The following is a 15,877-nucleotide window of genomic DNA, read 5'->3' on the forward strand; positions in this document are numbered from 1 at the left end:
AACAGCCTTATTCATCTTCACATATGTGTATACAGTATAATTTATATATTTATAGTTATAAAGCCTATTTATATATTTTAAATTGTGTGGTTAAGCAGTCTGTACTGTATCTGTTCTGGATCTCATGACAATCAGGCATTGCGTCCCTTAATTAAGCGCCTTGAGGAAGTAAAAAATTGTGCAATAAAAAGTCCTAATATTGCTAAGGTGAACTGGTGACGTCATGCAGGTAACGTGCCAGTTCTACAGCTTGAGCCCTCACAGCCTCCTGCCCTCAATCACTTTACAGCTGAAGTCATCTAAGTGAAAAAGGGGCTCAGGGACGACATTGAGATTGGGCCACTGTCTCAATCCATAAAGCATGCATATTTAACATCACCTTTTCAATACATTAGATGTAATTTCTGCATTTGGCGAAATAATGGACCGCCTTACTTTTTTTTTCAAAAGTTAAAAAAACGTGGCTGCTACTAGCCAACAGCTAGTAAACAGATGAGGATGCTAATTGCTAACGCAGTGGAAGACATGATGCCAAACAGACTAATGAGAGCGTCAAGGAGAATGAAGAAGAGGGACGTTTCTGCCTGCTGCAGCAAAACTGTAAGTAAACACCATGGGCTGAAAGTATGTTAAGTGTACCATAAGTAATGTGCATATGCCTTGGGCTTACTTTAGCTGTAGCCACACTTGGCAAAAAGGCATCAGATAGCTTTTGGGAATTGCTGTTTTCATACTGAAGTCAGAGGAATCTACTTCACATTGTCATATGATCAAAGAAGGGATATTATTGTAACTCCACAGTGGTTCTTGTGGTGACTATGTGATGCTTGCTTAAAAAGGAGATGGCAGATTTTTATTTTTAAAAATCAATTTGATTTATGTCATTTTTCAGCCAGTCCTTGCAGCCAAACTATTCAGCATATTTAAATCAATCACTCTAGAGCAGGGGTTCCCAAAGTATGGGTCGGGACCCCCTGGGGGGTCATGAGATGTCTTCCTGAATGATTTTTTTTTTAAGTTGTCTAAAAATATTTATTATTTTTGTTTATTGTTTTTACTGATTATTATCATTATTATTATTATTATTATTATTATTATTATTATTATTCTTTTATTATAATTATTCTTTCATTATAATTATTAATATTTTCTTCTGTTTTTATTTTTCTCTCCTTTGTTGGTTTTGTATTGCTTAAATATGATTTGTTTACTTGTGGTGAACAAAGAAATATTGAAAAAATGCAATACAAAAAGTTGAATGACAAGTTATCTAAAAATATTTATTATTTTTGTTTATTGTTTTTACTGATTATTATTATTATTATTATTATTATTTTTATTATTATTATTCTTTCATTATAATTATTAATTTTCTTCTGTTTTATTTTTATTTTTTATTTTTCTCTCCTTTGTTGGTTTTGCATTGCTTAAATATAATAATAATAATAATAATAATAATAATAATAATAATAATAATAATAATAATACATTTTATTTATAAAAGCGCTTTAAAAGGTTCTCCAAGCGCTTTACAGTAAAATACAATTATACAATAATTATAAATATAATTTGTTTACTTGTGGTGAACAAAGAAATACTGAAAAAATGCAATACAAAAAGTTGAATGACAAAAGTTATCTAAAAATAGTACATTTTACCCATCATAGTAAAAAATATCGACAAAAATAGTTGCTACACTTGAAATAAAACCTTGAAATTAGAAAATGTAATGAGTTTTCTGCCTTTCTTTTTGCTAGATGACTTCTAAGTTTAGAGTTAGTGAACACTTGATTATCAAAAGCATCAGTAGCAGTAGGTTTATTCATAACAGCACAGGAAATAAAGCAACATGCTCATATAGGTAGGCACATTTTCTGCAGACCAGCTAAATGAAGCCACATTAAATCACTTTGAGGGACAGTGGGGGTCGTTGGCTGAAAAGTTTGGAAACCCCTGCTCTAGAGCAGCTGCTGATCTACATAGGATGAATAGTAAACCTTGTCACACAACCACACATATACAGTATGCCTGAATGCAATGTGGTAAAATAAATCTTAGTATTGCTTTCTGTGTGGTGCAAGATATGTTTTCATTTGAGTTGTGCAGCTTCTTGCTGTAAAAAGCATGCTTTGCAGTATTCCTAGGTTATATTTTGCTCATCCCTTTCTGTTTTTACCGGCAGTGAGACTATTTGAATTGCATTCACAGTTTGCATGTGTGTGATGTGTCTTAATACAATATACCAGCCTGTCATGAACCTACACTCAGACAAAACCTGGTTTTATCCACCATGCTTTTGTCTGCCCCTCAGTCACACCTTTTGATTATGTGTGCTGTTTTCATTTACACATGTAGATGATGATTACGGCTGTGAAGACTTGTTTTTTCTTCATACATTTCCATAGCAGCAGTTAGCGGCCCGTTCATTGTCAACACTGTGCTTTGCTGCATTGTCTCATCAGACTGTTTCAGACACACCGCTGTGGTGACAGCCCGAGCGCCGTCTTTGTATTCTCCCTCGCCGTCTCCTACATTAGAGCTTGATTGGTGCAGGTTGCTGACAGGAGGCTGTCACTAGTTACGAAGTCTGAAGTGGAATATTTGCAAGTGAAGAGGTTAATTACACAACATTTAAGACCTTTCTTTGCCTCACCATTCATACTACAGCCAATCACATCCAAAACACCCGCTAATCAAAACTAGGCTGGCAGCTCTGCGCCGTGGCAACAGTTGCTGTGATGGCGGCTCGTCTGGCAGGAAGCGCGCGTCCTGCTGTTTGCCTGAGTTGGTTGGCAGGCTGTTACAATCCTCCCTCTATTTTACGGTTACTCATTCATCGCCAAAAGAAGGTGGAGAATAAATGTGCTCTCTGAATTACTGATGGACTACATCATTCTCACTCGTGTGTGGTTTGTGCCTCATTAGAGCTGTCAACCAGGAAAAAATGGAAACAGTTTGACTACAATTCCATCAAAACAATACAGCAGAAAATGAAAGTACACAGGTTTCCAGGCTTTAGAGATTGCTTTTAAACTTAATTTTTTGTTGTTTTATTAGAAACATGACAGACAACAAAATGCAGACAATGTAACTGAGAGTATTGTGAAATTGTTGACATCAGGACATTTAAAGCCAGGGTTGGTAATCAGTTTTAGATCCACTTTTTGTCATACTGGTTAAAATGATCTTTATGTCCTGATGGCAATCAATACATCATGTGTTCCTAAAAAAGAGTGAAAAAAAACTGCTATCTACAGCCGGAGTAAACCTGGGAAAACACCAACCAATCACCGTTTTTTGGCTCCCCAAATTTTAAACCAATCAAATCCCGTCCAGCCGTTCTGCCCTCCTCCTGCGCGTACATTTCCCCGGCATGCACTCCTCCAAGTCCCCGTCTCCTGCCTCTACTTCCCCTGACTCTATTTACTGCCCCTCTCGCTCGTCCTCGGGCCTGTCCCCTCTGACCTGATGAGGTGCTTTGCTCAGGACTGTAGTCCGGATCAGAGTCTAAAAAGCTCTCACCAACAAGCAGAATAATTAATGATGTTCAGTAAGTCCTACAGAAAATATATATTTATTGTAGGTACCTCCGGACGCTGTAGTGATGACGAGCCAATTCGTGAACACGTTGATCTTTAATAACCGGTCACTGTCGGCCGTGATCACGACAACCAACAAAGCAACAATCAATGTTTGAATGAATGAACAACTTCTCCTCTTGTCTCTCACACTCGCACACTCTACACCTCTCCTGATGCCTTCACTGACCGTCAACACTGTAGGAATTAAGAACATCTACACTGAACATGTTTAACAAACAGTAGAGCTGTTACAGTATTATTTGTGTTATAACTTTTCTCCTGATATCATGTCACTGGTACAACTGGATAATGCTAGCATGATAGTTGTGAGTACTAACAGCAGCCATGTTTGTTTGTGTTTTTAACTTTCACTATGATAATGTTTTGGTGAGGACCGGTTTTGAATCAGTCACGATCATATGGTCGAGAATCAGCGGCGCTCGTGCATGTGAGCGGGGGGGCGTCGTTTTGGAGGAGCTCCGAGGGAGGAGGGGAGGGGTTAGATGGAGTCATGAGGAAAAGCTACATTCAAATTCATTCTGGTTTTTCGAGACTACCAACCCCAGCTTTAAGGAGAAGAAGAAAAGAAGTAGTTGGGTTACAGACAGTGTTAATTTCGTTAACGAAAATTATGACGATAAATGTTCGTCAACGACTAATTTTTTCATGACGAAAACGAGACTATGATGAGCTTAAGTGCATCACAGATAATAAAAACTCTGACGAAAGGATGCTTAGTTTTTGTTGACGAGACGATGACAAGACTGGAGTCGGACATTGAGAATTCATATTTCCCCCGCTGTGCATCTAATCTTTAAAGATAAAAGTGATGCATCCCTGTGACAGGCTGAGTTATTATCTGAGGGGCGCAGTGTTAGCTTGGTCACTACCTGCAGCAGGAGTGCTTTATGAACCAGCTCTCCCACCTCCATGCCTATGCTCCATGCATGTCTCATTTTCATTGATGATTTTTACCCCCCGGTGTGCGTTAGTGACAAAGACACAACCAGGGGGGACATCTGTTTAATATTTGACATTTCTGCCACTATCACCGTAAAAAGCTCCGCGTCTAAAGCTTCATTTAATCCAGTTTGGCGATACATCAGGCACATTTAGTAAGTTTTGATCAACTCCTACTTATCAAAGATGCAGATGCATTTCAGAGTGCCGTGAACTGACTGTCAAGTGCCTCTGTCGCTGCGAGGTGCATTCAGGGACCGTCGTAAAAGTGCAATTCAGCCCTTATATTGTGTTAATGGCATTTTTATTTGAATCAAGAGAATCAAAGTATCTTCATCGTGGTGACATCGGGAATGTTTTCCTTTTACTGTTTACTGTTTATATCTGATCGACTACTTTAGTTATTTTAAAGAGATAAAAATGTTTTGGCAAAAATCAACGATTAAAATGTGACTAAAGCTAGACTAAAATGTTTTGATTTTTCAACAACAAAAACTAGACTAAAACTATAAAGGGCTGAAAAGACTAAAATGTGACCAAAACTAACAGGCATTTTCATTTTAAGACGAAATCATTTCTAAAATAGCTGCCAAAATTAACATTGATTACAGAGTGGTGTCAAAATCTTGGGTTCCTTAGAATCACAAAATATGTTGTAGACTCTTCGAGGTCCTTTCAGTCCAGAAAAAGCTCTTAAAGGTGACATATCACGCTTTTTTCATCAATATATATTGGTCTAAGAGGTCCCCAAAACATGTATTTAAAGTTTATGCTCAAAAAAACACTTTGAAATCATGCCTGAAAACCCCTCTTCTTCAGTCCTCCTCAGAACACTCTATTTTCTCTCTGACCACGCCCCCTCAGGAAGTGGATGTGCCCTCGGCTCTCCAGCACGTTGATCTAATGTTAAAATGTTGGCTGAATATACACGGCTGCTCAGAGATCACATTACTTCAACCCTCTGAATCTGATCCAGAATCTGATCCTGACGGAGAGGCGCCTGTAGCAGGACCTTTCTGAACCATTGGTCACAGATTTTGTGTTTCTTGTTGTTTTATTTATCAGTATGTAGACGTGTGTCTTGGTACACAGCTACGAACATGTAGCTATGTGGCTATGCTAACTAGCACTAGCACTTATCCATGATAAATAAAAATCATCCACTAGATCTTCAAATCTGCAGACGTGGGGAGTAAAACCGACCTCTGCCAGAAAGGCAGCAGGACCTTTTCTGAAAGATTGGTCACAGATTTAGTGTTTCTTGTTTTATTTGTCAGTATGTCGACGTGTGTCTTGGTACACAGCTACAGCTACAGCTATGAACATGTAGCTATGTGGCTATGCTAATTAGCGCTAGCACTTTTCCATGACAAATAAAAATCATCCACTAGATCTTGAAATCTGCAGACGTGGGGAGTAAAACCGACCTTTGTGTTTATTAAGACAGCCTACAACTAGCATGCCTCCTTCCTAAGCTCCTTGTTAGCACACATTTGTGCAGGTAATGAAAAACGGAGGAGGGGTTGAGTTGTATTTTATACAGGGGTTTGTGGACATGCCAGGGAAACATATTTCAGGTAGAAAACCTTTAAAAAGTCGATTTTGCATGATATGTCACCTTTAAAGTACCCTGAAAGCAGAATCATTTTTCATTTGTTGACCTCTTTGGAAAGCAAAAATAGAATCTGAATTTTACACAGTTCCTTTGTAGGTAATCCTGGAACAATACACTCAGATTTGGTTTCAGCCTCTTGACGAGTAGATGATTACTACATTAGAAAAAGCAGAAACAGCTGAAGTTACAGAGGTTCAGTTTCAGTTGAAGTGGAAAAAACCTGAAGTCGAGAACAGATACAAGGAGATATAGCATATTCAGCTGCTGCCCCCCAACCCCCCGCCCGCCCTCGTGTGCTGACACTTCAACACGAAGACTCTCATCCTCAGCTTGAGAAGCATGGCTGCCATCGGTCGCTCCATGTCAACAACGGTGTCACTTGGCCGCCTGAACTCACAGCTCCAGCTTTCATCTGGTTGTCTTTAAAGTATGACCTCTTTGGCCTGTCAGAGACACTCACCCGTCACACGCTGCAGGTCCTCTCACCACTGCACTAATGAGCAGGGCTGCTGAGAGTCTGAACGGACCTTTGGATAACAGCGACTGAGAATGTGGGCAAAATTGTAGGATTGTAAAAGTTTATATTTATCTGCTATCTTTCTGAAGTAGCACCTTTGAAATGATTCCTTATGTGTGTGTAGGTATGTGCTAACATTTCTGCATATCAAAAGATTCATGGCTGACATTTTATTCTACAGGAGAGACCCAACTAATTATATTTTTATGATAGTACCTCTCTGTAGAGCCCTGTATGGAGGAATACGTTACAGTTAAGTAGATTCCTAGAGGTGTTAAAATCAGTGAGATCTGTAACCAGCCTCATTTTATGACAGGTGACAAAAGATGTATGGTTGTGTGGTTAGCTTCCATGTAGAAAGAACCCTTTTTACAACTTAGAGCATGTGTTTTTTTTTTATCCTGCTTCAAGAAAGCAAATTTACTTTGGTTTCGCGTAATGAAACTGGATGGAAACCCCTCTGAGAAAAGAACATAACACAATGTCCTTGACTCAGCTCAGCCTACTCCTCCAAATGAAGGAACAAGACATTGTTCAAAACAACAGCCGTGAGATTATTTCTGTTGCCAATTTCCCCGAGGTAATGTTCATTGTGTTTTTAGTATATATGTTGTTCCATAGCAACTGAGATGAAATGGTTATTGATTGGCTCAGGAGCAAATTAGGCCTGGCCCTGGAGTATCTATGCTATTCACTGTGCTCTGCCTCACCCGTGCTGTGAACCTCCCTCAGCAGATATTTCTTCCTCCTCTTTAATTACCACTGGTTACCTGAATGGCAGGCTCACAAAGAGCTGCCCTCGTAATTAGCTGTCAGCTGTTTTAAGGCACAGCTCATTGATTGGGTTGCGATCGCTAATAGGACGTGAAATCCTTCTGCCTTCTCGATTGATACGGACAAGAATGAATGGAGGTTTTAAATGGCCTCACCTCAGAGTTACAGAAGTCAAATCAGAGTCACATCAGTGTTGACTATCACATAGGAGTTAGAGACATTTGATGGACTTCAGCTTGTCTTAAATATAACCTCCAACTTCACTGTTATTTATGAATATGGTAGCATTAACATCACACAGTATTCTGTTACCCAGTTTGTTGACAGGAGATGTAGTCTGGTAATGTTCTCATAGTTTGCAGACTTGTGTATCTTACTGTAGAGCTGGACAATATTGAAAATGACGTTTTCACGATAAATATCAAATCATGATTTCATTTAAATGTAAAGTCAAACTTTTGCTTCCTGAGTGAAAGCTGAAGAAACCAGTCTGTTAGTTTGTATCTGGATTTAGTTTTCTGATGAGCTTCTTGAATCCATCATTTGTGGCGGTGCTAACAGGAAGGAGGTCTTTTGTGCAAAATTAGCTTTTTGCGGTTTTAGTCTGTAGATTCTTATTTATCTAAGGTTGAGCTTATTTGCATAATTTGATTTAAATTTACAACAAATACCAAATTGTGTACTGCATATCAATTTAGTAGAGTATTGTTTTGAGTTGTGCACTTCCCTTTAATATTACTAAGGGTTACGGGATGTTGTTTCCCACAGTGCAGTGAATGCATCACGGTTATTCAGTTGTTCTACTGTCCTTTTTATCAAGCATTTATCATATTTATATCGAGAAAAATTATATGGCGATAACTATCGTAATCGAATAATCGCCAAGCGCTATCTTACTGTCCCAAATCAGTCACTCCTTCTACTAACTGTAATGTGACATCCTTCAATACGGCTTTACAATTTGGAAAGATGTGCTGTGTGCTGAATACATAGTAGCCCATCATTAAAGGTGACATATCACGCTTTTTTCATCAATATATATTGGTCTAAGAGGTCCCCAAAACATGTCTTTAAAGTTTATGCTCAAAAAAACACTTTGAAATCAGATTTTGGCATGCCTGAAAAGCCCTCTTCTTCAGTCCTCCTCAGAACACTCTGTTTTCTCTCTGACCACGCCCCCTCAGGAAGTGGATGTGCCTCGGCTCTCCAGCACGTTGATCTAATGTTTACATGTTGGCTGAATATACACGGCTGCTCACAGATAGCGTTACTTCAACCCTCTGAATCTGATCCTGACGGAGAGGCGCCTGTAGCAGGACCTTTCTGAACGATTGGTCACAGATTTAGTGTTTCTTGTTGTTTTATTTATCAGTATGTCGACGTGTGTCTTGGGACACAGCTACGAACATGTAGCTATGTGGCTATGCTAACTAGAGCTAGCACTTATCCATGATAAATAAAAATCATCCACTAGATCTTCAAATCTGCAGACGTGGGGAGTAAAACCGACCTCTGCAAGAAAGGCAGCAGGACCTTTCTGAACGATTGGTCATAGATTTAGTGTTTCTTGTTGTTTTATTTGTCAGTATGTCGACGTGTGTCTTGGTACACAGCTACAGCTATATACATGTAGCTATGTGGCTATGCTAATTAGCGCTAGCACTTATCCATGACAAATAAATATCATCCACTCGATCTTCAAATCTGCAGACGTGGGGAGTAAAACCGACCTCTACCAGAAAGGCAGCGGGACCTTCTCTGAAGGATTGGTCACAGATTCTGTATTTCTTGTTGTTTTATTTGTCAGTATGTCGACGTGTGTCTTGGTACACAGCTACAGCTACGACTTGTAGCTCCTTTCCACAGATTGACTTGACGTGCAGCACCAGGTAGTGCCTGGCAACAATATGCTGTTGAGAAATAAATCACTGTTGTTATCGGGTTTTGACCAATCAGAATCAAGCATTTAGCTCAGCCAGGTAATAGTCATAGATCATTTGCGTGCCAATCAGAGTCCATTAAAATTATGATTTTAATATGGTTTCAATGTTTTGATTACGAGACTATAGTTCTTTACACCCCAGAGCTGTTATTGTTCCTTATTTCATTCATATCATAGTTTAGAAAACATCACTAAAACCCTGTATCCTCTGGTAAATGTGGCAAATAATAAGCATTTGATCCTCTGAAGTGCTCAGTCAGAACGGCTGTATCCTGTAGCTACCATCTGAGGCACAAGTTTGGCCAATGCATGATAGATATCCAGATCCTGGCTGTTTATTTCTTTGTTTGTTCATTCCCAATCATTGATCTCCTCCCTGGGAATGCGAGGAGTCTGGATGAACAGGTGGGCTCTTGCTTACAGGCATGTGAACTCCAGGTCTCAGCAGCCCCACCATCCAGACCCAGGAGACTTTTGGCGGACGTGTGGCACTGCCTCCACCTCTTCTCTCTCCTCCCCCTCCCCTCCATCTCGACAGCTCCCCTAACACAGTTGTTCATGAATATGGATGGCAGGCAGGGCTCCCTGGCATCATTAACGTGCCACAAGCCCATATAAATCACATCACCATAAAACCTCCAAATGCTCTGATAAAGAATGTAACATGATAACAACCGGCAGGAGTCAAGAAGACAAACAATTGGTGAGGAGAGCAACACTGGCTTCTGTTTTAGTTGCTTGTACTGCAATTTGATTGGGTCCTATATTTCCCTGCAGTTGTGTAGTGGTGTTAACAGCCTCAAACATCTCATGTGACAAGGCTGGATGCAGTTACATGCACACACAGTTTGTCTTGGCTGAGATGTTGACAGGCACTCATGCACAGCTGCAATAGACTTGAACCCTTTGAAAACTCGCCTTTTTCAGTATGAGGGAAAAAAGCTCTGACATCTTCTCACTTTGAAATACGAGGGCGCTTATTAAAGTCTTAGAGCCACTTTTGTTAAACCATTGTACGACATGGATTGCTGCGTTTGCCCTGAGTATAATGGTTAGAGTCTACAGCATCAAGGAGACTTGATCTTTAAATGAAAAAAAGGCTTAGTAGCTCGAGCTCTGTTTGTAAGTCAAGTGTTGAGTCAAGGGAAAAAAGAATTTAAACTCTGCAATTTTCAGCTGGACTCTGCACTGAGGGCATTTAGACAATTTGTTGGCAGCCTGCCCCAGTCTCTCCAGCCCTTTCTGACAAATCCAAATAGCCATGACACACACAAACATGTTTGGTGCTTGTTAAAAGACCTCCAAACCATCTGTAGGGTTCTTCAAAGAAAACCTTTATGACTTTTGTTTGTGATACACATGATCTACCATGTGTATCCTTAGGCCATGCTCATAAAAATGTCCTTTGAGGCAGTGCATCTTTATAAATCAATTTTTTTTGTGATCTGACAGAACCTAATTGGCTTGCAGAAAGTGTCTCACATTAGCAGAGCTAGCACCACCAGCTTTGAGTACTTCTTGCAGGTTAATGTCCACATGTCGGTGCTGGCAACACATTACACCAGTCAGGTGTTAATATGCTAGTGTAACCAGACACAGCCTGCATACAACTTAATTTCCATATCATAGATCAGAATACTTTCAAACCACAGCGCACTACGAGATGCAATCAGTCTTCTGTGCTTGTTCACATCTGGATAGTTCAGCCTTATTGCACTATGGTAGCAGCTGTAGCCACAGTCATAGGCGGGTGGCTGCGCTACAACTTAGACACAACATATTACAGGCATTTCAGGCCAATAGTTACAACTGCATAAATAATTCATCTAATGGACTAATAATGTTGGTCCCAAGGTTTCATTGTAAAGTCATCTAATCATGCACATCCCTATTCATAGCCTCTTAGGTGATGTTTATCTGATGTTTGCTACAGTCAAACTCGACAGAGCCTTTAAGGCAGCATTTCCCATGTTCTTTGAATAGAGTAAATCCACATGCATTCCCATTAGCAGCTCTCTTCACACCTGTTTTATTTATCTTAAATACACTAATGCTTTCTGGCCAATGGGCCGCAGTATTGTTAACTTATCTTGGGAGATTATAAGGTATTGTTGCTAATTTGGCAAACTGTCCAAGTAATCAGGCATAAAAGAAGTTGTTGAAGCCTCCTGGATAAAGTTAGGCCAATGGGAATGTACTTGACACCTATATTCTGTCTAATGGTTATCAGAGGGTGACAGCACAGGTTTGCCTAAATAAATCTGATTATGGGAACAGATATGACTCAGCTTTTTGCTTGATTTATTCCCTAAGTACCCATGTTCCTAATTCAGTAATGTTTGTTTCAAATCAACTTAGATACAGCCCGATGGTAACTTTGTCCCATTTTGGTTTTACAGGACAACTGCACGCTGTTCTTCTTGGAATCGCCACCTGTGATTGACAGTTTGACATCGAAATGAGTAAGTGGAGATACAAAGCAATGTGATACCTTCATGTTGTCTAAATACGGTCACTTCAGGCTTCCACACAAGATCTGGTACATTTACTTATTACTGTCGATGGGCATAATTCAATGCAAATTACAGCTGCTGTGAAATACTCTTTTATAACACTGACATATAACTGTAAACATTGAACGCATTTTTCACAGAATAAGTTGATAGTTCTAGTCCTGTTTCATTTCACTATGACCAAAATCACACACAGAATAAGTTGCACTGATCCTCTTTGTGCTGAGGTGTTTTTTCCTTTGGACATGGGGGACTAATTCTCCACACCACAAAAGAGAACACCATGGAGCGCATGTTATTTTGTTTTTTTTTCCATGACAGTGCACCCCTGCGAACATCAAACAGGCCTCCATACCCAAAAAAGGAGGTGCTTTGAGTTTGACTTTTTGCTGTGTTTGATGAACCAGTCTTCCCCCTGAAATCTTTGCATGAATATGGAGTAGCACAGCCTCCATGAGGCAGGCAGCCATCTCCTCTCTTCTCTGGGTAACTTCAGACGGGGTTCCTCGCGGGGGGTCTGGAGTGGATTCTGGGGGGCACCACAATGCCAGCCTTCTTCACAAAACCTGGCACTTTTGTCTTTAGAGAGAAGCCATGCAAAATTCATTGTTTTCACCCTGCAAAGGCAGGGGATGGATAAATATTTTTGAAGCGTTTGTAGCAGCAGAACAGAGGAATGGTGCCTCTCTGTAGCTTTGTGCTGGAATATTTTCTTTCTTTCTCTCATGCGCTTGAATATCAGCGCAAGTTATTGTAGCTGTTTCAGCTGTACAGATCTCCCCTTCCTGATCAATGGGAGAGTTGTGGGAATAATTCAGAGAGCTTGTACATGATTAAACATGCGGCAGCAGGACTTAAATCATTTAAGAGATAATTCATAGAAGTGTAAGTAGTTACTGAGTTTCCTGAGCTGCAATTGCTTTGCATTAAACAGAATTTTTTATTTATTTACTGTTTTTGTTTTTGAGTTCAAATGAAACATGACTTTTGTTATGACCATAGACTGTATGATAAATAGATGTAGTGTATGTGATTTGAAGCCTATTGTCGATGGTGCCATATTGGAAACGCTGAACTCAACCTAACTTCTGTCCAGCTAATGTGAGGTAAAGAGGCGGGCTTTGAGCTTCCTCTCTAACAGCTACAGTGTTCCCACCTGTCAGTCAAGTCAGCTGTGCTTCTAATTATGCAAAACTCATAGCTTAATATATTCTAAACTGCTGAGTTATGAAAAAATCTACCTCCCATAGTGTTCGCGAAACTAGCTATTCAAACTAAAAAAAAATTTCGTACCAGGCTGTAAACATGTTTATTTTTGTTATAAAGATTTGCTTTTTTGAATAGGCGTGTTTGTGGTGTCCAGTACTTCAGAAGCCAGCATCAAGTGGACACTCGAGGAACTGCAGTGTTTTGCACTTCCACATTGCTTCTGACTAGGGATGCCCACAATTAATCGATTATCGATTAATTGATTGTTAAGAAATTACTCGAAAAACACATTTTTGTTATCAATTTTCCGTCACGTGGAACAAACATCATGTGGTCTCATATTACACTCATCTATCAGGGAGGTGTTTAAAGTTTAAAGTATGTTTAGATGGGAATCAGCTGGTAAAGGTGTTGCGCACAGCGGAGATGCCCTGCTGGCGGCTGCTGCTGCGCGTCAGGTCTCCACGTGCGCTTTTTAAAAGAGGATCAATACAGAACTGCTGCCAACAACGACATGGACACAAAGGTTCACAACTATAAACAGGACATTTCCCACCTTTGGATACGAAGGCAACAGACAGGTGGGAAATTCTGGTATACTATGTTTGCAGACCAGCAACATCAGAGCCGTCTGAGCTTTTCTGCAGCTGGACTGATTATGACCCGGTTGCTCTCCCGGCTGACACCTGACCGAATACACATGTTTATTTCTCTCAATAAGAACGAGTAGACAGAAAACTGGACACTGTGAGTCTGAAGTACTTTTCTGTTAGTAGTCTCAGCCTTCACTTTATAAGATTATGTCCGCGGAGAATATTTGAATGAGCCTGATCGTTGATATTCTGCGTGTCAAACATGTACCCGTATTCAATCCTGTCAGTTATTTGCATTTTGTTGCTGTAAAAAATATTATTTAGGGGGAAAACAACGTATTTGGACATGTTCTTTGACGTAAGAATAATAATGTTTTTTTTTTGTATCAATTAATCGATAATTGATCATTAACATTTCCAAAAATCGATCATGGAAAATACTTAAAATGTACATCCCTACTTCTGACTCAAACTTTGCCACATATGGACAGACACTGATCTTGCATCTGAGAACAGACTGACTAGAATTCCATACTTGTCTTCACTATGACTCCTGTAACCTCATGCTAGATTAAACTTTGGCATCCAAACCTTTTATACCAGTACCTCACAGTACAAGAAAAGGTGAATTCTTTACATTTTCTGTTGAGCTGTCCTCTATAATGAAGCCAGTAAGAAAAGTGTATTAATTATGTATTTTCCATTGTAAAGCATCTGTAAACCACCATGATTAATGTTTTATTTTGTTGCAGCAATTCCTTTGTCACTTTAGTTTCTCGTCTGATAGCGGCTCTGATTTCCTCGGGGACCCTGCACACCAGCAAATCATCCATTTAGAGCCTGTGGAAATCCGGGTGATTTGCTGAAAACGATAGCCCATAACTCGGTTACGACAACTTTAGAGCAATGCTCACCCACTTCACGCTGAATTGGATTAACAGTAGCCGAATGCTGATATTAACCAAGTGATGAAATTACCACCACAGGTTTTGGTGCTAATGCAGTTATCAAGATGAGTGAATATTCCCGAATCTGATTAGCACGGTGAACTTCAACCTCCCCGGATTGAATGAGCCATAATTTATCCATGAAGAGCATGACTACACCCCTCTTTGCCTTTGACTTGTCTTCCACATTGAGATTAATATTCAGAGATCCTCTGTTGGCACCCACTTAAACCTGCCTTTGTCATAACTTTGACTCACAAGCTATATCTCACTCAGAAAACTGCATTAAATCTCCTTTTCACTCATTCAGACATGAATCTACAGGTTCATCTCATTTGAGCTACAGCTGCACAGATTTATGAGGATGTTCAACTTAATCCTGAACGACACCAGATTGGAAAAAAAACGCAGAAGTCATGAGACATTTGATGACTGCATTTATCTGGAGTGCCATTACTCCTAGAAGAGGTCAGCTAAGCCTTAGTTTGCAGCCAAAAGGCAGGTGGCCCCTCGGACACAGGTCATAATTATGGCCCTAGGTTGGGATTATGGAGAAGCTAATGCTAAGATATGCAGCAGGATGGAGATGTGTGAAGACGAGGGTTGAGCAGGGATTGACTCCTTAATGTAATTACACCCACTCAGGGGAGAGAAGAAGACAGAAGTGGGCTGGGGATTTGAGAGAGGGATGTGACAGCATCACAAAGGGGAGCAGAGGAGTGTCAGCAGACCTGTCTCTCAGGGTTGAGGATTGGCCTCATGGCCTCGGGCCAGGCAAGAGAGATTAAAACATTGTGGCCGCAGGGCCGGGAAACAGCACACCCAAACACAGGACACAAGGGCTGGAATTAGAATAATGGGACATGAGGATGATGCATATAATTCATTGTTATTCCGGTGCTCTGCTGTTGCTTCAAGCGATCCACTGGCTTGACTTCCATCTAAATTCTGCAGCCTGTTTTTGTTGCTCTAGATTTGAGCAGAATTGTGAATGCGAGAGTGTTCCATTGATGCATAATGCTCGGAGACTTGTTATTTCTGCCAGGTGTGCCAGGTGTAGACAATGTGGCTTTTACTTCTCAACACGCAATCACAGAATGGATTGCCCACTCTGGAGTTGGCACTCCCTCACACAGGAAAAAGAAAGAGTAGGGGGTAAAGAAAGGCCCTTTGATGAAAGGACTGAACCCAGCCCCCACTCGCACTCTTTCCCTCCCCTCCTTCTC

General features: G+C 40.2%; 1 protein-coding gene across 1 annotated transcript in view; it reads left to right on the forward strand.

The window, feature by feature from the left end:
• Positions 1-221: 221 nt before the first annotated feature.
• The window catches only part of c22h14orf180 (chromosome 22 C14orf180 homolog), a 201,358-nt gene continuing 185,702 nt past the window's right edge, over positions 222-15,877 (forward strand). Inside the window, exons 1-2 of the mRNA XM_034675757.1 lie at positions 222-600; positions 11,789-11,851. The gene's annotated coding sequence lies outside the window, so the exon portion shown is untranslated. The remainder of the gene's footprint in view (positions 601-11,788; positions 11,852-15,877) is intronic.

The sequence above is a fragment of the Notolabrus celidotus genome, chromosome 22 (assembly GCF_009762535.1).
Source record: "Notolabrus celidotus isolate fNotCel1 chromosome 22, fNotCel1.pri, whole genome shotgun sequence".
NCBI classification, from domain to species: Eukaryota; Metazoa; Chordata; class Actinopteri; order Labriformes; family Labridae; genus Notolabrus; species Notolabrus celidotus.